General features: G+C 45.7%; 1 pseudogene; it reads right to left on the bottom strand.

Moving 5' to 3' along the window:
- Positions 1–20,487: 20,487 nt before the first annotated feature.
- On the bottom strand, positions 20,488–21,210 carry LOC27208564 (annotated as a pseudogene).
- Positions 21,211–25,604: the final 4,394 nt, after the last annotated feature.

Raw genomic sequence — 25,604 nt, 5'->3', positions numbered from 1 at the left:
GCATCGCCCAACAGCTGTTTTTGAGCCAAGAGCCTGGGGCCATCGGACATGGACATGGAAGGCAGCTTCTGTTGGCTGTCGCTTTTCCAAGAAAATTAACTAACCCAACAGGCGCCCCCCATTCGCATTCACATTCACTTCCTCGATACAGCTGCAGTTTTCAGCTCGCAATTCGCAGTTTGCTGTTTTCCGTTTTCAGGAGAGCTCGCGCAGCCAACTAGCGATGATAAATGTTCACTTAATCAGCATTTAGCGTAATTTCAGCTTTTACAATTTCTGGCCAGGTCCGATCTTCGTCCTCCTATCTGCCGTTCTCCTTTTGGAGCAAAAGCCACTCGGTGGTTCTCGGTTCTAGCTCCAACTGCGAGTTAGCGACCAATTATTTATGACATGAAATTACAAATTCATTTTGTTTAATTTTTCACAAATGCTATCGTTCGCTCGATTCCCTTTCCTTTTCTCCGTCGCACTGCTGGCACCTGTTGACTAACCTTACAGTGAGAGAAAAAGGAGGAGCTTCAAGCAGGTTATAGGTTTTATCAGTTGCTTCATAAGTAAAAAGTGATATTAATCCTTCGGACAACTAGGCTATGATACACAAAGCTTGTGATTAAACAGTTGACTTCTGAGATGTGATATCTGGCTATAGCTACTACCCATTTTCTCTCAGTGCCCGCCAAGTGAGTGTCTGTCATTTCTATGGCCGCTTTCTTGGCCCCTTCGCTTCGCAAAAGGTGTGGTCCTGGGGCCATGCAGTCGGATCGGCAAATATGCACCCCGGCGTAATTAACTCGGGCTGGAATCGTAAGTTAGTCACCATTAAACAATTTAAAATTCTCAACGGAGGAGATGCGCGATTCGCAGGGAGGGGCTTTCGGAGCCAAAGGTAAATTGCAATTAGGCTTCTGGCTTCTGCAAATGCAAGAGCAACATCAAGCCAGGAAACGTCGTAGGCCCATTCGGTTGGTGTATTTTATGGCCTGCGGGTCCGTAGGACTGGCCAATGTCTCCGGCCAGCAATGTCTGGGCTGGTCTGGATATCGGGATCTCGCGGGGCCCACAGGAGGGGGCGGGAAACGCCCGTAGACGATGACGATAATTTCATAATGGCCCGCGAGTGAACGAGACCGTCCCTCTGGAGGGGGCGTGGCACATGCAAAAGAACCTACATAGGTCTTAACTCATATACCCCTACTACTCATTCCACAGCCCCATCAGCTTTTGTACAACTGCATTAGAGAGGGACCATCAATTAAAAGCCCGCCTCACGGCATTCGCAAAAATGTTAATAACAATAATAAAGGCGGCTGGCATTGCTGGCTGCTCGTGCTGTTAATTATTAAATTGCGTTTCTCTGGCCACATTTCATTTGACGCAAAGTTTATTGAGTTGTGGCCAGAGCCTTAGAACTAGTAGAACCCCGAGAGTCGAGAGTGTTTATCATTAAAATGTCGTCTGCTGCAGTTCGCATGAAATGCTGGCCACTTGTCACTCCATTCCAGGTGCTCGGCTTTATCTCAAGCACTTTGGGTTTGGCTTGGCCAGAACCTGGAGCGTAGGATTCCAGGGGAGGGTGCCACTTTTATGGGCATTAGTGCGACTTATGTTGTTTGCAACGGCACAGCAGCAACACTATTTATTCCCCCCTCTTGCAACATCTGCAGTAGTAGTAGCAGCAACAGCAGCAGCAGTAGCAGCAGCAACATCAGAGGTCCTTCAGGCGAGGTGTTCATGCGTGCGACACGCTGAGCAGGTTGTAAGGTGGCTCAGACGAGTGGGTGGTTGGGCTGGTGGAGAAGTTGGTGCAGGGACTGGTACTGATGGTGGTGCTGTCAGTGCACCACATTTGAATTTCAAAGTTGGCCACTCCGACAGTCACACGCAGAAATTTCGTATGAAAATCCACTTTTTCAGTTTATGAATTTCTCAAAAAGCTCAAAATGACAGTTGCTCTCGTTGCTGTGGTTTCATACCGCCCCCACCCCGCTCTCCGCATCCTTTTTCCCTTTTTTTTTGGGATGGGGTCTCCAGTTGGATGAAGACCCCATTCACCCCATCCTAACCCCTTGGCATATGCAAATGTACAACGCATGTCGTTGGAACTTGTGCCAAGTGGCACTTTGTTCAACATATCAAAGGGTTGGCTTCCTTCTTTTCCTGGTTCTTGCCAAGGGTTGTCCAGAAACCATACAGCCGACTAAGTGTGCGGATTACGGTAGTAACCCCAGGTTCGGATATAATGGGATGACGTAGTGTCCCCCATCGTTTGATTTTGATGGTTATGGACCAGTTGGTTGCGAGTGCTTCGGATAATTCAATAAACTTTGAAGCCACTTGGTTGATCGGTAATAGATTCATGTTGCTCATAATACATTCGCCACAAGCCATTCAAAAAGATTTATCAAGGGTGGGCATGAATGTTTCAAAAAATCTGTACATGGGTGTGCAAAACTGATAGGAAATTAGAAGTCAACCTTCAATGCTGCTTAGATATCTTTAGGGTTTTCCATTATAGCCGTTTATAACGTTTATAAAACCGATGCTAATTCAATCGATATAATTCCGTGTCCTAGTTAAGTATGCCTTCATTAAGCATACAACTGGTTAATTTGCTCAATTTAAGGACACAATATAATCAAGTAAACATACCCCCGCTTCCCTTGCAACTTGAGTCACTAAGAGTCAAATTTTTGCGACATATACGACTATATATTTAATTTCGTGGGCAGCGGATGACGCCTGCAGCCGGGTGATGAGTGTCAGGTTTTTCGGGGTCTGAGGTCGGAGCTCCGGGGCAGCAGCAAAATCGGCTGGTGCTCATGAGCATTTTGTGTGCTAAACGGCGGAATGGGGGATGGGCGGGGCTTGGGGCTTTGGTGGGGCAGCGGGCCGGGAGCGGGGTCACAGGGGCATGATATACCAGCGACAGTTGCCACATGCTGTGTGTGATGGTGTGTGTGTGAGCTGGTGTGCATAATGCGGGAGAGCCATAAATTACATTTGTAGGCGTTGGCAGGTGTCGCCAGAACTGTCTGGAATCGCGATAAATCTTCATGTGAAATAAATTTCATAGAAATTGCTCCACTGAATTTTGTTGGTTGCCTTTTGGCCGACTTCATATTGCTGTTGTTGCTGCTGGTGCGGCAGTGGCTCTAGCATTTGCCGCTGCTCTTGCTTTTGGCCACTGTCAGCGGATGTGAAAAGTCCTGCAGGACTCTTCTACTGCCTAATAAACTACTGGCTAAATACGGAGTTTCAACCGCACAGCCCAAGCTGTTGCACTTTTTTCAGCATCCTTCTCGGCTTTTTTGCCGTAGATTTTCGGTTAGCAAAAGCCGGCGGCCAGACCGAAAAGTCAAGCCTGAAATTCCGGCGGAAGTGCGCATGGAAATCTCTCGAGTTGCAAATGCAGCCGCTGTTGCAGTTGCCATTGCTGCCATACCGAAGTACGAGATGTAGATGTAACTGCAACAGCAGGCGCATAAATCATACGCACTGTCAAACAGAAGTGCTCCAATTGTGGCCTAAAACATTTGTACCACTCATAAGCAAAACCCCTCGACATGACAAGCTCCATTCGGGTTTCAAACGCGGCCGATCCCACTCCGCCTGAATGCAACGAACGGCGACTACAACTTGTACTTACATACTGCGCTCACATGTAGCTCATTTTTTATGATCGATCAGTCCATTAAATAATGAGCCAGCCCGGTCCGAGTCCCAGTCGCAGTCGCAGTCCCAGCCAAAGTCGAAGTTGGAGTAGAAGTCGGGGTCTAGGCATCCCAGTCGCAGACTGCCATTTATCGCTCCCTAGACTCCGCTTGGACCAAACTCCGACTTCTACCTCCAATTCGACACGGTTCGGTTTGAATTCCATCGTGATTTGTAACGACATTTATTTGCCCCAGCCAAATTAGAGACGGCGGCGAAGAAGGAGGCTGGCCCTGTGGCATTGCCTCAGCCTGTCCCTCATTCACGGAGAAAAAAGTTTATTAATTTGGTTTTTCATTTGCCAGCATTGGCAAATAAATATTAATCAAGTGATGTTAAATCGATTAATTTGTAAAGTCAAAATCTACATATAGTATTCCAAAGGTATGAGATGATACTTCAAGGTTACTTGTGCACTTTTTGAGATGTAACGAATATATAATTTATTAATGATTACATAATATATTAAACGCATATTCATTCTATGAAAATCTAGATATATGTCTTTGATTTTTCAGTGTACTCTTGTGGATTTGCTGGCTCATCCTACCCGGTGTGGAGCTCCATCTTCGTCTCCATCGCCATGGCATCGTCCCATCCGCTGGCGCATTCCCAGCTGCGACCTACGCATTTCATCCTCTTCCTGCGCCATGTTGATGGCTATCGCCCGATGATGAAGTCGGGCCAGGACGGGCCATCATAGCCACTCACTCACTCCCCGTTAACAGAGCTAGTGGATAGTGGATAGTAGATGGTGGCTAGGGGACGGCTTACCTGGCTCACCTGGCTTACCTGGCCGCTCCGCTGATTAGCCGGTTAATTCAGTTAGGCAGGCATTTTCGCCCTATCATTTGCCTGACTCTGGGTGTGGCTCGCAGTTTATTGTTAGCTGATCGCAAGGCGAGTTCTGATTCTGCGACTCTTAACTGATGGCATTCCGATAGCAGATGGAACTGCCAGTGAATGCACGCAGAAAAACTTGGCTTACAGGGATTAATTTTAAGCATCAGAATTGATTGACCAGCATATTGTAGGGAATAAAAATACGAAACTAGTGTGGGATTATAAGCTATTAGGGTTAAGTTTTGCAGTTCTATAGAGTAAGTTAAGACTAAAGTAAATTACGATCTTCATCTCTTCATGTTTTCTAAAATAGCAATCTTTTATTTTTCCCTCTGTGCCCATTGTGCTGCCCAGATCAGAAAGATATTTGCTAAGCTCAACTGCACCTTCGCAATGTCAAAATCATTTCCTGCACATTTCTCACAACCAGAAACAATCGAGCCGGCGCACTTGTTGTCATCGATCGAGTCCCATTCCCCCGTCCAATCCGCCCGTACCTAATGGCCATCCGGGGAAGGCAAACGACTCAATAAGATGAAATATATGGCGAGCAATAAAAATCGGTTATAATGCTTTGGGAAAACTGCCGCTGTTCCCGCTGCTGCAGCAATGTTGCTGCTGTTGCGCTGCTGCGCCTTTTGGCTACTGCGACAAACTGCAAAGCGGCCAAGTGCCGACAAAGCGGCACAAACAGGCGCCGATGTCGGCGATCCGAGGGATCCCAGCAATGCCAATGCCGATGCCGATGCCAGCGATCTCCGAGAGCCTTGCTCCTCAAGATGGTAACCTGACCATCATTAAGAATGCCATTTGTACCAATAAATTCGAATGGCCTCGCGAATGGGGCCGCGTTTTCTGCCAACGACGACCGACGGCCTTTGCGGTCAAGCGCAGAGCGATCGATATGGCTATTAAATTTAACAATTAGAATTTATCAATGGGCCTCGATTTCGCGGCGGCGATCTCTCAGATTTAATTGTGTCAGTTTACCGCGGGAAGTCATATTTTTACCCTCCGCCCCACCAACCATTTGAAGGTGCATCACTGTGGCCCTCGCAGCCGGCGACAAATTAGGCAGTACTACAAAATCCAAACTCGCATTCGAAAGCCGCTACGAACATGGCAATTTCAAAAATTACATCGTGATCTTAAACTGCGAATTGCCAAAGTGCAGCAAAGTTCAGAGCAATTTTGCTCGGCAGCCAACAGGCAACAAAACGGCAACAAGCGCCCATTCGGACGGACATGGACACCAGCCGCATCCACAGCGGCAACTGCAACAGCAACAGCAACATCCAATAGCAACAGCAGCAGCAGCAACAGCAACAAGCCAGCAGCAACATGAAGAAATTCCTTAGGAGATCTCGGTGAATTCAAATTGCTTCGTGTGCAAGAAAATTAGTCTTGGCTGATCCCAACCGATCCCAATCCCAATCCCAATACCAATCCCCAGCCCGTTGCCGAACCCCCTGGCCAAAGAGGCAAGACTCAGAGCCAGAGGAGCAACTGCAGCCAATAAGCGGGGTCTCCGTGGGTAGGTAGATATATAATAATAAGAGCAAGTTGGCGGCATCCTCCGCTCAGCGCAAAACTAATCAAGGGCTAAAGCTAAATCCAATCCGATTGTGCCGGCACAAAAAGCAGCAGGCGCTCTTAGCCCGGCTTAAACAAAAATAAGAAAAAAAGAAGGAAGGAAGAAATACAAAATAAGAGGGGGAGAGACAAGGGAGAAGGGAAACTGGCTCGGAGCGATAAGCGAGGAGCTGTGGCAGCCATGTCTGTCTCTGTCCGGTATCAATGGGTTTTTGGCCAGATCCCTCCGCCTGGCCATATAGCCATGTTGGTCAAGTCAACGGAGCTCGGCTTTCTGGAACGGAACCGAACCAAACGAAACGGGGCAACTGTTGATGTTTTTAGGCGGTCGCACGTCGGCAGCAACGGCAGCAACAGCAACGCTCACTACTTGCGATTCGTGAAGTAATTACTATAATTACCTTCAAGGTAGATTTTCCAAAACGATGCGAGGGCAGCAGGGAACTCAGCTCAACTCGGCCTTAACTGAACTGAGCCGAGCTGAGTTGGCCATTGGTAGATCCCAAAAAGCTGTTTGGCCGGCCTGCCCCTTCTGGCTTTTGTAATAATTTTGTTGTTTCGGCCAGGCCTGCAAGTTGCAAGCTGGCTGCCTGCCGCTGATGTTGCTCTTGTTGTTGTTGCTCCTCCGGGTTGTTATTATTATTATATGATACACCATTGCAATGGCCGTTTCCAGTCCGCTTGTTGGCTGCCAATTCCTTCCAATGTTGCTACAGTTTGTTCTGCTCGTTGGCGTTTATTTTTACTTATTTTGTACGTTTTGCTTTCCCCGGCTTAATCGGAAATTAAAGCTGAGGGGCTGCTGCCGGCCACGACTTTGACTTTGACTTTAATTTTCGCTGCAGTTGGGTCTCCATTTATCCGGCTTGTCGTTTGTCTAATATGGAGTGCCTTACCTGGGAACATCTTTGCCACGTAATTGTTTAGCTCATAAATCATACCGAATTTCGTTTCTTTTTACATTTCCCTGTAATTTCACAGGAAAAAAATTGCTGCTGGTGTGGGCATACATTTTCACAGACTGCAAATTAGTTACAAGACCTGACAGGGTGGGGGATAAGAATTATTTTTCGTACACCAAAATTGGCGTTTTAATTTTAAAGTCTTGTCATGGCCACTGCCTCTTCATTAGCAAAGTTTCTGCACTTTCCAATTCTGCAGTTATCGAACCTCAAACTCGCCCCTTACAAACTGCCACCGAAAACTTTTACATCATTTTAAAAATAGTCCCCCCCGAAAAAAAAGAAGAAATGCCAGCATTTGGGAAAGTTGCAGCTCGGTTTTCCCCCTTTTCCTGGACATAAGAGCAGAGTTGCCGAATTCGAACTAACTACACTTTAATGTAATTCATACAATTTCCATTTGTCTAACCGTCCATTAATCATTCGCACGCTGCTGAACACGGCCAAAAGGCGGGGCAGAGGTGGCCAAAACGGGGTGGATGATGGTTGGATTGACTCTCCGGACTTGGCCAAATTTGAAGCTTTGTTTACGTGTGACAATCGGGCGACAAGTTGGAAATCAAAAGCATCTCCACCGCCACCGAAAAGTTGGCCCGAAATTTATTCATCTGGCCTGACAACTTTCTGGCACTGGAAAGAATCCAATGCGGTTGGTAAAACTTATTAGGCGCAGTCAAGCATGGCCTGCAAATTGGTACACCTTGACGCTTCACTGGCTCCGCAGATTCGAGGATACGAGGATTCCGCCAAAGCTTTAAGGCCAAGACAAAAGGCGGCCAAAAGGACAGCCAGCGGCGGGTTGAGATACTTGGGCAGATACAGATACTTAGCGGCGATAAAGACAAACGCTTGATTATGAGAAGCCAACCCATGGCTGCGGAATTTATTTGTGTTGTATATTTATTTATGAGCTTGTCCCTCTCGCCGAGCAGAAACAAAAGAAGCCAGCGCCCAGAACTCGCAACCCAAATCCCCGGCAGAATCACTCAAGTGCGAACGGAAACGGGCGCCCAGAACTTCAGAACTTGGTCCTGCCATCGGGCAGGAAATCAGCGATTAAGCAACCAACTAACCAGTAACCAGTGAGTCAGTCACCAGTTACTTGGGGAGCACAGGGAGAAATATTGGAAATAGATAGACTTAGGATGCTTTGTTTCAAGCAAATGTGCAGTTCGTTTATCGAAACTATTCCTTTATATCTTAACCTTAACTGAGCTATAATTCAGTATTTTTATTTCATTAAATTTAAACAGATTTATGTATTTTTCGCAGTGCAAGCTCTTCAAATCCCTGCCCTCGGGGCCTCTTCGCGAATGGAAGTGTGTAATTTTTGGTATTAATTGCTCGGTCTCGCAAAACTTTCCGGCTTCCAGTTAGCCCCATCAGTTGAAATAATAACAATGCCAGAAGGATAGAAAATCGTGGCGGAGGAGGAGGAGGTGAGGAGGATCCATTGGAGGCTTAGGAAATAATTGTAGTATCGTCTTGTAATTTGCTTGCAGCAACTGGACACGCCCACCGACAATTGGCAGGGCGGCTATTTCAATCTCCTCCCCGGACTGAACCCCTCTGAAAGGAAAGAGGGAGGAGGGACCTTTAGGAGGTGGTTTCCGAATGGAGGATTTAACATATTGACTATGACCTTTTGTTGGCTGTTTGCCGTTTGCTGTTTGTTGTTTGCTACGGCGGCAGTTCGAAATTTATGCTCACATGGCGCCTTCGATAAGATCGAGAACTCCGTGCTGAAAAGTAAATTTCTTCCCCTCAGCCATTCAAATCCCCACTTCCCTTTCGGCACCAGCAAGAGCAAGGACATGTCGCTGAAAGCATTATCAAATATTATGCATATTTTGTGAGCTCCAATATACAATTTTTTTCCCCTGCCAGCTGGCGGGGAAATGGAAGTTGCTATTTCGAGCTCTGCTTTAGAATGTCTACAAAGTTTGCTTTATCTCATGCATAAATCAGTTGCTAAAATAAACAAAAATTGTATATGAGAGTTGACAGGCGGCGGGGAGTGAGTTTTGGATATTGCGTGGGTGGTTTGGGGACCACGTGGATTTCTCGCGGGAGGGCCAAATGGAAAACTGCGCTATTTCGAGTGCGAAAAGAAAGCGGGCAGAAGAACTTAATATACGGCAGAGACAAGTAAGGAGGATATCACTTGGCTGGTGACTCATTGACAATGCCTCATTTGCATCGACTGGAGTATGACAAATGGATCAGCCAATCATCTTCATCTGCTATGTCTATATTTATTCACTGAGAGAAAACTTCTAATTCAAAAATATCAAAATAAGCTTGGTGGTACAGTCACTTATTAGGCATACTGGAGCTATTCGGTTCAGATCAAATTGAGATAGGTTCTTTAAAAAGGTTGAGATATACACTTATGTATCTATCATTTTCTACTGTGGAAAGTGCATCTAAGCCATGCACTTTTATCCGTCATTCTCGCCTGATGACGATGTTGACTCATTCTTCACCGAAAAGCCCCTTTCAGAGGACTGATGCTCTTTCACGTCCGATTCTTTTGATGGGGCGCCTGTCTCTAATGACGCCTCCCACACAAATTAAGCTAATGCGAGGGCACCAGCTGCTTTTCCTCCTTTTCCTGGCTTTTCCCGCTCTTTCCCTTCCCCACCAGCGAGCTGCACTTGTGCTCCTGTCAAGCGGCTGCGGATGAGATTGCCGGCCAGCGAGCCTAAGAGAAATGAGCCGAAGCCGAAAACCAACAATCAAAGCGAGTGGGTTAGGGCGGAGTGGGGTTTTTTGGGGGATGCACTGAGAAAAGTAGATCTTAAGCCGAGATATAGTGAAGATATATATGTGCAACGTTACTATATGTTAATTTTCTTATCCCAACAGCTTTGGTATCAAATGTATAACCAATATGCCTCTTCTCAATAATTGCTCGAGGTGACTTGTAGTTTCCAGTGTATGGATAGCAAGCCAAAGGAGGACTGAGGCTCCTAATATGTCCGTTCTGTCGAGGACTAGGGGATCCTACGGCCGGGACCGTTCATTTCGTGTCGTTTGGTTCTTGTCGTTGTCGTTTGTCCCTCATTTTGACACGATAACGCGCACGGTTCCTGTGCCAAGCCCCGTCCTCTGAGCCACCGAACTGCCCCTGTACCACCACCCTGCTCCACCATGCACAATCGTGCACCACTTTCCTGACCCAACCATCTTTGGCATTGCGCTGGCGCTCGACATCTCATAAAGTACATGACAGGACATTAGAAAACACAAGAGCACCAGCGAAGCCGACGCCTCCGCATGAGGAGCAGGAAAATTTGGATGCGAGGCGGGTGGTGTGTTGGTGGTGGTGGTGTTGGTGCGGTGGGGGCGTGGCCCATGCAAATTTTGCACCACCAGCGTCGCTGGCGTCGTCTCGTCATCATCTGCATTTGGCCAGCGAGGCGGGCGAACGTTTGTCGTAAACATGAAATGGGTTTATATCGTTGCTAAAATTATTTGACATTTCTTGGACTTTGTGCATTTTTACGAGCACCAGTTGACATTGTTGAGGGAGCAGGAGCCTGCTGTCCCTCGTTTGGGGCACCTCCTCAAGCCATCAGTTTGGATGTTGGCCTCGTGTTCTTTTCTGGAGCAACAGAAGTCATCAAGTGGGGAATGCTCTAACAGAAAAAGGGGAAATCTAGCGTGTAACAAGGTATTCAAAGAAGATTATTTAAATAGAATAAAAAGGTTTCAGTATATCTTTTTAACCTAGAATATTAATAGCATTTAATAAAGCATATAAATTAATTTTCCTAAGTAAGGGAACGTGATAAACTTTACTTCAAATCGGTTAACTCCCTAAAATTTTCTCTTAATAATTTGAAATTTCTTTCCTTAAATGCATCTAAAATCATTGTTAATTAGCTGTTTTATTTATTCTCAGATAAACTTTCCAGAGCATCGTAAATTCGCTTTCATTGGCTCTTTAGCCTTGGCTCTTGTTTGTTTGTTCATTTGACTTATTGTTGGAAGCTTGGCGTTTGTTGTGACATGGACGTGGACACGTCGGACGAAAGGGGGTGCTTATGCTATCCGAGGAGCAGAAACAGCTAAAAACGTGGGCGTGACATTCGCCAACTGCTCCGGCTGCTTTTGATTTTGCTTTTGCTGTTGCCGTTGCTCTTTCTCTGGCTCAAACTCAAACTCAGGGACTGGGGCTCTGGGACTGGCAGACGTTGACAAGAAAACGCCATTTTCTGATTGAATGTCACACAAAAGCATCGCACACACACTCAGGCACACACACTGTCCCAGAAAGGGGGGTCAGGGGTTCAAGACTGGGCAATGCCGTCTTGTTTTGAAGGAGGCGGTGTGAGAGGGGTCACTTGGCTTATCAACATGCACACGAAAATGGCCAAAAGGGCAGGCCAAGTCAGCCAATCGCAAAACGCAGCTGCTGCATCAGGGCAAAAAGCACCAAAAATAGTGGATTTTGAGGGGGGGCCTTTTGAGAAGGGGTTTCCACGGGCGGCGGGGGCCTGGTGGTTTGGTTTTGGTAAAGAGGACGACTTCGTAGCCCAGAGCAACTGCAACAACAAACAACGACGACGCCACTTTGGACATGCGCGCGCGCCCAATCTTGCATGCAAATGTTACTTCCTCGGGAGTCCCCTCCTCTCAAAGAGGGTTTCCCCCTTGAGCCACCGCCACCGCCTCTGGTTCCCTACTCAGCCGTTGGGTAGGTGGTGCAGAATGTTTGCGTGGCACGCAACATGCAAACATTTTTGAGTTAACTTTGGCTCCACTCTCGTCCTCCCCGCCATCACTCCCTACTGCCCTCCCCAAAAACCTATACTACGCACTTTTGACTCTTGATAGTGTTAAATGCCACACACACTGCTGCAGCAACAACAACAACAAACGCAGCAGAATAGGACTTGCAACACAGGCAACAATGCAGCGCATGTCAAGCGGCAATGCCAAAACAAGCGAAATTTCTTTTTAGGCACGTCGCGTCGGCGACTGCAACTCGGAATCTTGGATGGAAATGGACGTGGAAATGATGGTGGGGGAGAACTGAGGGAGATATGAGTGCAGAGTTATTGGGGGAGCAGTGTACGTACGAGTGGGTGGGCGGTGCTGTGGGCGGTGCAAGTGGGTGGTGCAGTGGCGCCTGTTAGTGGAAAGGGGCCATAAGGAAAACAAGGGCTCCACAGTATTAAATTAAAGCTATAAATAAAATGGTACAAATGAGTTATTTCTTTATATCCACTTTACATCTTCATCTCTACATAATAAATATATATATTTTTTGGTAAGAAGAATTATAATGTAATTAATAATAATAATAATGTTATTAATGTAATTATTCGTTAATTAGGGTAACTTATAAGATTTGATTCACTACTATCTTAAATTGTTATATTGAATTTAGTTAACACAGTTTCTAGGTTTCATGTCAGATATCATTGCCCTAAAAAGGCAGCGATGTGGCATAAGTCCCTACTTTAATTAACAACTTCAGGTGATCACTTCAGCAATTAAAGGTTAATGAAGAATCGCCTTTTAATTTGTCACTCGCCTGTCGCACTGCCAAATTCGAATTGGGGCCAAGGCAGAGCTTAATTCTCGGCGCCGAACCGAACAGAAATAATTATTAATTTAACAAACGTCGCATGTTGCACAAAATAATTGACAAATTTTCATATTTAATTGAAGAGCGGAGCGCAGCTGCTGTTGCACTCTTCGATGGTCGATTGTTGTTGCCGTTTTGTCTGTCACCAGGGGCTGAAATTCATAAACAATGAGAGTGTCGGGCTCCACATGCAACTCATATATTCACGCACACAGCTGCATGTGAAATGTCAGGCGGAAAAGTCGGTGGGGGGAAACGGTGGAGTTGGACACACTGAACAAATGGACGACCGAAGAAGCACTGCTCTTTGTGGATAAAAATTGCGAAATTAAGCAGAAAAAATGTTGAAAAGCTGATGTCTGATTTGCGAGCAGGGGCGATCCCAATTTCAATCCCAATCCGAAACATTATTATGCATTATTATTATTCGGCATGCGGTGTGCGATAATGCGGCTGCAAATGAAATGCACACACATAAACACGCTGGCGTATAAATAAAAATTGAAAAATTATGTACATTATATTAAAAAGCCAAATAAACGACAAGCGGAAGCGCAGCCATTTAAGTGGAAGTTAACATCCGTCCGAAAGAGCCATTCAGCCGGTCAGTCCAGCCAATCCCAATCCGATCCACCCACATCCATTTCCCGCCCGTTCCACACCCATCCAAACCCACGCGGGATTCCACATCCTTTGTTTAAAATAAAATAAAATTGCATATTATTTGCTGCGTATCGGACATTTCAGTTGTCATTTCATTGTCGTGTTTGTTGCTGTTAATGCAAAAAAAGGCCCAGTCCCCCGTTTCCAGGGACTCCATTGAACCACCCAACCACTCAACAGCCTAGCCAACCACATGCGCACCACATCTGCATCGGTGGTGTCCTGTGTCAATTTCATGCCACATTGCAGTCTGCCCTCTAATGCAGCCAGCCAGATTATGGAGCAATCCGTTCCCATCCCATACCCATCGCCTCCCCCGTCGGACAACTAACATTTTAATAGCGCTCATGATTTCCGAAAATTGAAAATAAATTAGTTGTATATCATTTTCGGTCAGTTGTGCAACTCTGCCCCCTCTACCAAAAGTGCGGCAGCCTCCGACTGTTTGCATAATTAAACTTTAGCGTATATCCTGTCCCTAAATTGACATTTCGAGAACTCCAAATGTCCACGGAATTGTTGGCCCAAAAAGTTTGGTTACATTTGCGGATCCGTGAATTTGATACTCTAACTAAACTATGATAACTGTTGATGGTACATATGGTACAATGGTGCATATTGTTTTTTTTCAAAATAATGCATATTTTCTTCATATTATATTGTTGAAATTGCTGAATAATTTCTATTCTACAATCTGAACATTAAAATGCACTACCTTTCAAATTGAATATAAAAGTGGATTGACCTGCAACATAGACCTTATTTATACAACTTTCTCTCTAATTTCCACTTGTCAAAGGAATAATTATAGCTACTCCATCCGAAACCCCAAAAAATCCAATTCCTGACTGGACATTTCCCTTTTAGGCAATCGGGGAACTGCGGACTTGTCCGCTGCCTAATTAGCAACGCATATTTAAATAATTTTCAATTCGATAAGCAGACATTTTTAACTTGAGCTGTCAGTTAGCGTTAAAATGCCATTTTGTTTGGCTGCCCATAGCCACTGACTCTGCGAAGCTGGAAAAGCGGGCAGATAAATGCCGAGAAGTGCTAAATTATTGTCAATTCAATTTTTAATTTGTGCAGTTTGTTGGAATTTTCGCAAATTAATGCAAAAGTCAATACGTTGTTCTCGTTGTCGGTGGCGGTAAATTTAATTGACTGGTGCAATGGCAACATGGTTGGCCCCTTTCTACCCAAATCGGCAGGCTCTTCAAATTGTCAATTAAGTTTTATTTAATGCCATTTGCCAGTCACCCCGCTCTTTGAGGTTGAGTGCGGCCCTTGAAAGTATGCAATACTAATTGTAATTGCGCTCGCTGGCGGCCATTTTGAAAAGCGGAAAAGGTGGAAATTCGGCGGTGAGGGCCTGTCCGAAATTCGCGCAATTTTCTCTAATTAAAAATTAGCGTAGCAGCAAGAAATCCGCTTTCCCAGCCACCTGGCCTAAGTGCTGGCGCGAAGAGCCAATGTTCAATTTTAATTAAACTCGCAGCCGGCTAATTAGAAATTGCGAGTAGGCCAAAACTTTGGCCGCAAACAGATGCCCATCTCCGCTCGATTCCGAGAAACCCCAGCCGAGCATAAGATCCCGAAAAGCCCAATAAACAAATTCCCTGACATGTTTAACACTTTCCGCTGGCAGAGCCAGGATACACAAAAATTAAGGACCATCTCTGGCCTTTGTCAGTGGCATCCAGGCAGCCGGAGATGGGGTTTCCCCCTGGAAGGAAAGGGGAAAACTTTTGTGTAAATTTCATTTCGTTTGGCGATTAGTGTCGCCTCTCGGGGCGCGTTTTCATTGTTGAAATTGTTATGCGACCATTAAGACATTTTATATTTCTTTATGGCATTAGAGAGTCCCGAACACAAAGTGAAATTCCTGCTAATGGCAAAATGAAAGAGCCACCGCGGGTGGTGCAAAGGATGTTCGCGGAAATTAGCATTGAGTTCCAAGGATGTTCCCCATTGTTATCCTTATCGAAGCGTCCAATATACATGAACCGATAATTCGAAGCTTCCTGAGCCGCATTTCAATAAATCCACAATGCCAAAAGTAGAAAATCTTAAAGTTTCCTTGCAATACAATGTATTTCTCCAACATGTACTGACGTATATTCGGAAGTCTTGTAACACGCACTCACAACTCAATTATCGCACATTCACACACACACAACCAAAGTGGGAAAGGGGGGTGGGGAAAGTCAACCCCTTTCTCCGTCTGCTGGTGGTGAGGTTGATTTACGACACCCAGGCGGCGTCACCTGAGATTAAAAAAGTAAAAAGCCCGTCGAAAGTGGAAAAAAGGAGCAGCCAAATGGCGAGGGACAATGAAGAAAAGGGCGAAAGGAAGTGCCGGAGAAATAAAGGCATTAAAATCACTGACAGCCAAAAGGATTGTGCCGCAATCACACACACGCACACACACACACACAGGCACATTCGAGCGTCAAAAAGGGCAACATCATTGGCACCATATGTTGCGTAATTTGTGTTATTGCCACACCACCTCATATGCATACGTGTGTGTGTCTGTGTGGGTATTGAGCACTTTCTTTTAACCCTTAACCCCTGTAGACTTCAAATTCCCCCGACTCATTGCGGTTGTCCTTTTCGAAATCGATATTTAGTTTTTAATTTTAATTTCAATTGCTGCATAATATATGGCACTGCACTTCATTTTAATTGAATTCACACACTCTCAACACACACCTTGCCAATTGTAACGGTGTGCATGTGTGTGAGGGCGGGGGGGCGTGACTGGGCGCGAACACTCGGATACACACCTGCATGTATAAATTACCTCATCGCCGATAATTGCAGGCCATCAATCTTGAGCACATCACACAGGAAAATTGTCAACGCGCGCAAAAAGTCATCAGACACGAGCACTTTTCCAGCTTAATGGCCGAAGGAGCTGCTGTTTTCTAGGGGCTTGGAGGGAACGGAATTGGAGGCGAGACTCTGCCCATATAGGTGGGCTTCATTAGGATACCACATACATACCTGTGGCTCCACTGGGTGGCCACACTCAACTGCACTGTGTTGTTTGCAGACGATCTTAAAGTATTATAAATTAAATATTGGATTAGTTCTTTTAAAGCTCATATGTATTTGAAACAGTTTGTATATTACACTATATCTCACTTTACCAAATAGATTTTGAAAAATCGAATTTGTTGCCTACTGTAATTGCTTAGCGTTTTCCGACGGGTAATTCAGTAGCACCTAGTGTCATAAAAGGCTCGCGAGGATTGCCCTAGGAGTTTGCTACTCAAACCCCTCTAAACGACTTTATATAGTTGGTGGCTGTAGTGTAAGGCAATCGTTATTAGTTGCTAGCTGTGCTCCTTGGCCAGCAGAGTTGGTTGACAGGCGCTACATCTTGGCCCGCAGCTGTCTTGGACTGGCAATTACTTGTCTCTGAAATCTTATCACGCATTCCCCATCCCGCCAACCGCCCACACAGCCATCCCCCCATCATCCCATCCCGGCCACCCACTCACGCACATCATTAACAAGGCAGCTCCGTTGGCCAAATTACTCATTAGAAAATGTAGCCAACAACATCTGGGTGGGTGGCATTTCCTCATCCGCGCAGTAACGAAACGAAACAAAACGAAGGCCACCAGCCACGACCAACGGTTACAGTAAACACTAGCTATATGGCCGCTTGATCCCAGAAATCCAGGGGAGCGGAACAGGGTAAAAACACAACTCCGGCAACTTGACGACGGCAGCGCAGACTGCGCCAAAAGTCAAATTTTGTAGATTGCAATAAATCAAATAGCAATTACACGAAATTAGGCATGTTTTCTCAATTTTGCACACACACACACACACATGGCAAAGCGGGGGATTGAAAGGAGCTAGTGTGTGTACGTGTGTGTGGGTGGGTGGAATCCTGAATCCTCTGCCCACATGGAGCATTAATTGCAGCAGCTGGGCCACGGCAGCCCCGAAAATGGCAGAGTGTGCGAAATTGGTGAAAGGGTTCAAAGCCGGCAAACTTGAACTTGTCTGGCGCGACGGAAAATCCTGCACCACCAAATTGGTTGTGGAAAGTGTAGCAGTGGCTGAGGATGTGGTGGTGTGGTGTGGGGGCGGCAGCATATGCGCCAGCTTTCTAATTATGTAAACTTGGCCATGTTGCTGCGCTGTTGCGATGTTGCTGCTGCTGCAGCTGCAACACTAAAAACGCCGCTGGGGGACAACGGCGACGACAGGCGGACAACGGACCATAACACATAACATGCACCAGGAGGTGCTCCTCATCCCATTTCATACCCATTCCCAATCCCACTCCAACCCATGCCATCCCATCCCGTCGCGGTGTCTCCAATCGCAGCTCCAGCTCAAGCATTTCTCCCTTCTCGATCCAGCGATTCCTGTTCCAGTTCTCCGATTCGATCCGATGCCCGGCGGAGTGCGTGCTTCGAGCATATTTATCTTGTGGCTGCAGCGTTTTGGATTTTTATTACAAATCAATTGAAGCATCATTAGCATAATTTATACAAAGCGTTCGCTTAATGAACCTGGTCGATCTCCGGTTCCCGCCCTAGAACGGTCTTGGAATCTGTTAGAGGCGTTCGTCCTGAGAACATAATGCACAGTTCGGAAAGCCTATTAAAATCTGATAATTAAATTATTTACAATAACGTATCTTGCATAACAGGATGTTTTAAGTCTTTAAATGTACATTTAATATATAACAGCAGATAATTTCCTCTTCAGATAACAAACTCTGTTACTACCAATCCTATAACTACTTTTACCACAAATTTTCTCGCAGTGTTTGATCTGGTTCAGTTAGCCGAGCTCTCGATTCTCAGCTCTTGGGTCTCCGATCGCCGCCTAATCACGATCATCAGTCAAACGGCAAATCCGCCGCTCCAGCGCTCCATTTGGCGCCCTGACACTTTGACTCGCCTGTCTCGGAGTCGCGGATGCCAGTCTTCCTGGGGTTTCACCGGTGTTCCAATGGCCCAAGCCCAAGCCCAATCCCAAGCCCAAAATAGTCGCCAGGGATCGGTGGCAGCGTATCGCGAACGGCGATCGGTCACGTAGCTGGGGAGTTGGAGAGCTCGAGAGCTGGAGGTGATGGAGGTACCCAGTCACCAGTCAGCAGTCACCAGTGGCGCAGATCCGTGGCCAAATGTAGCGCCAATTGCTACGCATTTGCGAGCACCGAGGCGCCTATAACAAATGCCAATCGTGTCGTGGACGACGCCAGCGATATTTAATTGTTTCTGCGGCGACAACTTATCGGGGAATTCCGATCGGAATTTTTAATTTCTGCAAGTCTGCAGTCCGCTGGATACCTCCGTCCATTCCCCATCCGCACCTCCTCCAATCCTCCTCCAATTCCATGATGAGTGTCACTGCAGAATGCATAAAAGGCGGCGATGTTGCTGCTGCTTCTGCTGCTGTGCCTGCAATATTGCTACCGCTGCTTTATGCAAATATGAGGAACGGACAAAGAGCAACCAGGCCGGGCTTTTCTGAAAAGTTGGCCAACTGTAATTACTGGACACCCCTCCAGCTTCATCCCATCCCTTGCCGTCCCATGCCCACTGACAACTTTTTCACACCTGTTCAAACAAGTTAATTAACAGCTCGCAAAACTACTTATTAAAATAAGAAAAAAGTAATACAAATAAAAAACAGCGGGAGAGAGAAAAAGAAAAGGCAACAAACAGACGAGCAGCCTATGGGAAAGTTTCTAATTAAATGATTGTCATCTCGACTGCGCAGCGGACAAATGGACAAATGGACGCTGACCACCGAGGAGCTATGTATTTCCGACCAGCTGGATGCCCAGAGTCGGAGGCTGGGGGCTAAAACTCCCAGATTGTAGTGCAAACTTTTGTCATTATGCAGGCAGAATGCGCGAAACAAAACAAACAGAAAGGTAGCACAGGGAAAAAATGGAGAACATAGTGGACAACCAGCTAAAATTATTAGCCAGGCTGAGGGGCAGATGGTCAGCCGTCCAGGTTCTACTTAATCCCAGCACGGAAAGAAAAGTCCGAGGGATCCATAAGCCATAGTCATCAAATCAAGCTAACTAAAATATACTTAAAAACTTAGATATAAGCACTGTAAATATGCTATTCAAATAACGATTTAGAAAACATTAAAAATTAAGAAAACCCAAATATTTTAGCAGTGCACTTTTCGGTTCCGCCAATGAGGTCATCAGCGCCATCACCCCATATATCATCTGCAATAAAGCGATTTTCCCCCGAACTCCCCCACAAAACCCCATAATATCCACTCCGAAACAGAGTGTGAATAAAAAAACGAGTGATTCAAAAAAGTGGCTTTGCCTTGGTGGTTGGCCACCAAATTGGCGACAAAAAATTAACGGATTTTGCTGTGGATTTTTTTTTTTTTTTGGTGCCGTGTGTTTGCCATTCAATTAATATAACTAATGAAAAAGCTGCTAACTTTGGCCAGGCAACTGGCAACTGCCAGACGAACTGCGTCTCAATTAAGCCGAATCTCTGGGATCTGCCGTGTAATGAAGTTGCTCAACGGCCAGTGGACGGTGTTTTTCTGTTTTCTGCTGCTGCTCTTTAAGGATTGCCAATTTATGATTGGAGCAGCCGTGTGGGGAAAAAATGTCAATCTTGTAGATGTAGATTAGCCGGCACCAGGTGGGAGCCTTGACCACTTCGCCTGATTGGAGCACACCGCAAATGCCAGACGAAATAAACGAAAATGTCAACATAATTCTGTGGTCTCTCGTTCATTGTACCCAAAAGATCCGGCGGCAATTTATTTGTCTGAAGTGCGAAAAATAATCACAAATTGAACGAAACCTTAACATTTTGATTTATGACACACGACCTCTGGATAGCGTAATTCAAATTGTTGTGGTATTGACCTTCCTAAAGCTGATGTCGCAAGGTTTTATAAAGGTGTATAAACACTAATGCCAGAATGTGTTAAAAAAATTTAATATTCTTTTCAGATTTCAGTTAGAGAACTGTTGCTAGGCTCCTATGCCAGCTACCCAATTGACCTTTATCCGATTGCCTAAATGCTACTAGGCTTATGCAAATTTCCCAGATGCCGAGTTCACTTTCTTTTCATTAGGATAAAAGCGGAGGCCAGGAAATCGATGCATTTCGAATGAACTTGGCGGCAACTTCATTAAGCGGCCGTTCGACTGCAGTTTGCGTGCTGCAAAAGCGAAACTTTCCGCCCCTCAAGTGGGCGGAATGGAATGGGCCGGTTCGATTTCATTTGGTCAGGACTGGGGGGAAATCGAGAATAACAAGCGGCGGCGATTCGAGTCGAGTCCCCAAAAAAAAGGGTTAAAAAAGCAATAAATAAAACAAGTGGCAGCCACGGCGACAGCAACGATATTTGGTGAGTTAGGAGAATTGGAGTTTGGGCAGCGGGAAGGAAGTGGGGGATTCTGCGAACCCTGTGACAGGCAAATCGCCAAACGAATACCGTGGGGATGCTGGCTTTTCCACCCGCAGCCCCCCGCCACCGTGAGTGTGTGGCATTTTCATTTTGTAAATTTGTTTTTCTTGTTCCGTTTGGCTTCATTTCCGTTTCCGCCGCCAGTCTTCTCGTTTTCCATTTGCCAGAAAGTGAATGTCCTTCTCCACTTCCGCCCAACCTTCCACTCCTACACTCCTCCACCCAAGCCACCCAATCACTCGCTGTCGATAAGAAAGTGCGTGTGAAAAGGGTTCCTTCGTGGCTGCATAAATTTGAATTATAATATTGCAATCCTGTGAAGCAGAATCCGGACTGGTCAGGAATCCGTATCCGGACTCCTTGCTGGCTGCAATTTGTGTGCGGAATATGTTCCGGCATATATTATGGAGATTTCTTCCGCACCATCCCAACTCCAATCCGATCCGCTGACTTCTGCCAATGCATGATATAGTCTCACATATCCGAGTGGGGATTTGCCTAAATCAAAAGTGCGTGCTCTTGAATTTATCAAAGGTGGATGTGGACCGTGGACCAGCCAAGGATTCATTCTTCGTCCTTTGGACTTTGGTTTTTTTTCTCTTTTCCGATTTTTGTTTGCCCGTCTGCGGTTGCGGTCTTGTTTGTTTGGCAAGCGCCGTGATTTATGGCTTAAAGTTTTCGGAGCGCGTGCCAAGTCCCCGGATTAGGAAAACTGCCCTGGAAAGCGGCCATCAGAATCCACACAATTTGCTAGTCTAACGAATAAAAGAAGGAAAAAGGAAAACTATGCTTAGTAAAGTGCAAAACATGACACTTGGCGTTTATGTTAATCACCTGCCCGAAAGCCCGAGCAGCTGCTTCGCAACTCCCATCTCCCATCGCCCAGTCCCAGTCCACCAGCTCCTCCGATTCCGATGTTCTACAGCCATGTTGACAATGACAAATACGCACACGAGTCCGCAAACCATGTCCATATACAGTGGATATACATATACATATACATATAGATATATACAGCATCCAGGAGACACATTTGCACTTTTTGGCTAGCAGGAAAAGTGCAGCTAATGAGTTGGATTGAACATCGCTCGGGAACTCATTAAACCAGCCAGTTGTAGCTGAAGAGCTGTTGGCTGCGAGATAATGATGAATTTCCATAAGTCGCCGCAGCAGAACGCAACTCGCCCATTAATCTTGGCCAGCTAGACGTGGAAGGGGTATGGGATCGGCTGGGTTATGTGGCGTAGTGTCTGGGTAGCAGCTCCTCCTGCTCCTTGACTCGTCTGAGTGTTCTTGTGGCTTTAGAGGATGAGCACCAGGGTGAGGACGAGGACGAGAATGAGAATGAGCATCAGGCTGCCCGCTGTTGTGTTGACATGCGTATGCGTTGTTAATTGCGAAAAAAGGATTACCAGCAGACGACGGTGACTCCAACTCGGGGGATTACATGTCAGCGTTTAGAAAGTTTAATTTTGCCAATAGCTCTTGAGATTTGCATACCAGATGCGAACGAATGCCGTCTGAGATTGGCCAGTGGAAAAATCATTTAAACCAGACAGAAAGATCTTTGTTAGCTTTCCCAATAATACTCCTAATTAGTTTTAAAAAGAACAGAACTGATGGCTACTTTACATACAGCATTTTGAATACCATTTTCCACTAATTATGTTTTTATAATATTTCCTTTCCAGATCGATTATAATAACGCCAGATGGAGAAAATGCGACCTTTGGAGGCCCATCACCACCGATGTACCATCATGTGAATGCCTTTAATTAGAGGCAATATGAATGGGATTATTGCAGTTCCCAGCGACTTTGACCGATCAACCCCGGACCTGAACAGCAACCCACATAATCCGCTTCATATTGGCCACAACGAATGTAATCAGGTTTCGGTAACCCTAGCCAATTCCATCGATAACACTCCAATGGACCTCACATCTAATCCTACCCCGCCGCCAACTTGGCCTCGGTTTAAATTTCCTCTTCAATGCAAGGGATTGCCCGATGGCCCGAAAAGCGAAAAACCTTTTTCGCAGATAGACAGTCTGACACTCGGGAGCACAATGCAAGGCAGCACGCCCTGCGATAATTAGTAGACATGCCCATTTAGAGGTTGCCCTTTTTGGCCAAGAGCTACGAGGAGGCGGAGGCATGAGGCAGGAGAGAGGGGTGGCTCGGTGACGAGGGATCGGATCGGAAGGCATGTAAGTATATACTGAAAGCATAAGGACTAGTGCGATGACCATTTCGGTCACGACATAAATCGTGCGTCGGAGCGTCGTTTGCAATTAGCAGCGTTACGTTGTCGAACTCTTAATCAAAAGTATTGGGACCCAAACACTCTGGTTCTTTTATGGCCCACACACACACAGTGGGACACTCGTGCACTCACACAATTGCGGAACGGCAACAACAAACATGCGGATGTCCTCCGACACTTCCTGTTTTTCTTATTCACTGATTTTTATTCGCTGTTTGAGGATACGCAAATGACCCATTTGGGGGATGTTATTACAACAGCAACGGCGACGAAGTCGTTGATGTTGCTCCTTGCTACCAACCAGCCCCCTCTCCCATGTGCCCCGCCCACTGCCACAGCCACCCCCTCTGGAGGCCATTGAGCTTGAGTTTTGGGCTTGGCATAACGGCACATGCCAAATGGGCACATAAAAAGGATAAAGAAATTATTTTCGCATTGAAACCAAGTCCTTTTGGCATCGGAAAAGAAAGAGAGGGAACTATAGATAAGGAAAAAGAGAGAGCTATGTCAGAGGGATCTCTGCTAAGTCCATTTGTGTAATTTTTACAGCGCTTTTCTGGCGCCATACAAAAATTAATTTTTCACACACAGAAGTGTACTAAAATTTAACAAAAATATTATTTTTTGAATTTATAAAACATTAAAAATAATTTAGCTCAAATTTTGTTGTCTAATTCGCAGGTTCTGAATTGTATCTATTTAGCTGAGCACATATAGCTATGACCATTTAAGTACCCACTACTAGGTCTGCTCAACCCAAAAAAACTCAACCTTCTGCTTAAGTCTGATAATCGAGATATTTGACTATAATTTGTGTAACGCTGTTGACGTTGTTGTTAAATGTTTGTTGTTGTTGTGGCATTGTTGCGGTCTGAGGTTGTTCATACGCCACGTGGCGCCGCTGAGGTCAATGCGAAAAATTGCAACGCGTGCCAATAATTAAGTCGCATTCGTCCGTCCACATTCAACATTCTTCGATCGCGTCTGCGAAATCTAGAGAAACCCAAGGGGTTCAACCCCTTTTCTTCAGAGAAGAGGGCATCAAATTGCACGCTGGCTGCAGTTGGTGTCCTTTTGTTAGATGACAACTAACAGAAACAACAATAACAACAACAACGGTAACTGGAACGGCAAGCGGCTAGGTTATTCACAGAGTGTCCTTCTGGCCATTGTGAATTCAGGGGCATTGTTGTGGGTGAGGTTGTTTGCGTTAAATTTTTGGATACGCCCTTTGTTGTTGCCTGCGCTTTTGTCTGGGGCATTCTAAAAATTAAATGCACAAAAGGCGGATTTTATTTCATCAACAAAACGGGAAACGGCAGCTTCTGTTGTTTGTTAAAGCATTCGCCCACGCAACAACAACAATGGCAGCAGCAACAACAACGACAGCAATGAGCGGCAGGACGAGGAATTTTTTATGCTCAATGCTCAGTGAGCAGAACGCACCTCCTCCTCATCCTGCAGACTTCGCCATGTCCTTTGATGCACTCCAAGAAAATGTTTAAAAAGTAATCAAATATTTTTATATATATTTATTTGAAAGAAGAGTTTAGTACATTTAAGTTTTTCAATAAATTTTGTTTGATCGAACTAAGTGCTTATGTGAAAGAGCTTACTAATAGGTATAGTCACTACTTCGATATTTCGCCAGTGCACTGGTCTTTCTGCCAGTCGCCCCACAGGCAGATCCCAGAACCGAGAACCCAGTGCCTCAGCCTCCGCCTCCGTTCGCAACAACAATTCTAGAAACAGACGTTCCACTCAACGCAGCTGAGCCCACCGCTCCCCTTCAGACCTCGACTTTCCATCGACCTTTCACAAAGGTAGAGAGCTGGAAACTGAAAACTGCAAACTGAAAACTGAAAACAGAAAACTGCTGCGCTTTGCATTGTTTTCATTTCGGACCTCAGTGGCGAGGGGATTTTCCAGTGGGTTTATTTATTTTTCCTGTGCCTGCCACCGTCTCCTTCCCCTTCCTCTGCAATGAGTGCATTCTCCTTTTGTATCCTGGAGGGGAATTTGAATTCCGTTTGGCTTGCTTTTGGGCAAACATACGCTAAATGTGCCTGGGCCGGTGATAAATCGCTGCTTATGCAATCGAGTGTTGGCAGATTGGCTTGAGTGGCCTAAAGATGCTGCTTGTGGGCCACTTCTTCAAGTATTGCATTTCCGGCACCTGGGACTACCACTCAATATGCACACAGTGCGGAAAATGTGATTCCAATTCGAATACGTTATATGCAAGGCTTAGAAAACTATTGGATAAATTAAAATCAGTTATAGTAAAGGTCTTTGTATACATTTGTTTTTAATATACTTAACTGATACTGCTCTTTGCTAAACAATATCTATCTACAAAAATCTACTTAAATTAACTCAGATTTTATACCTTATATTTTCATTGGCCTGGTTTTTCTATAACCTTCCTTAACCCCCCTTAAAAAGGACCCTCCAGCAGAGCACCCATCGCATTCGGAAACTTTCGGCGGCCGTGAGCACTTAAGTAATTGTAACTACTTGCCCTGACT

Source organism: Drosophila simulans, chromosome 3R (genome assembly GCF_016746395.2).
Source record: "Drosophila simulans strain w501 chromosome 3R, Prin_Dsim_3.1, whole genome shotgun sequence".
Taxonomy (NCBI): Eukaryota; Metazoa; Arthropoda; class Insecta; order Diptera; family Drosophilidae; genus Drosophila; species Drosophila simulans.
This window is presented reverse-complemented; position numbering and strand designations above follow the sequence as displayed.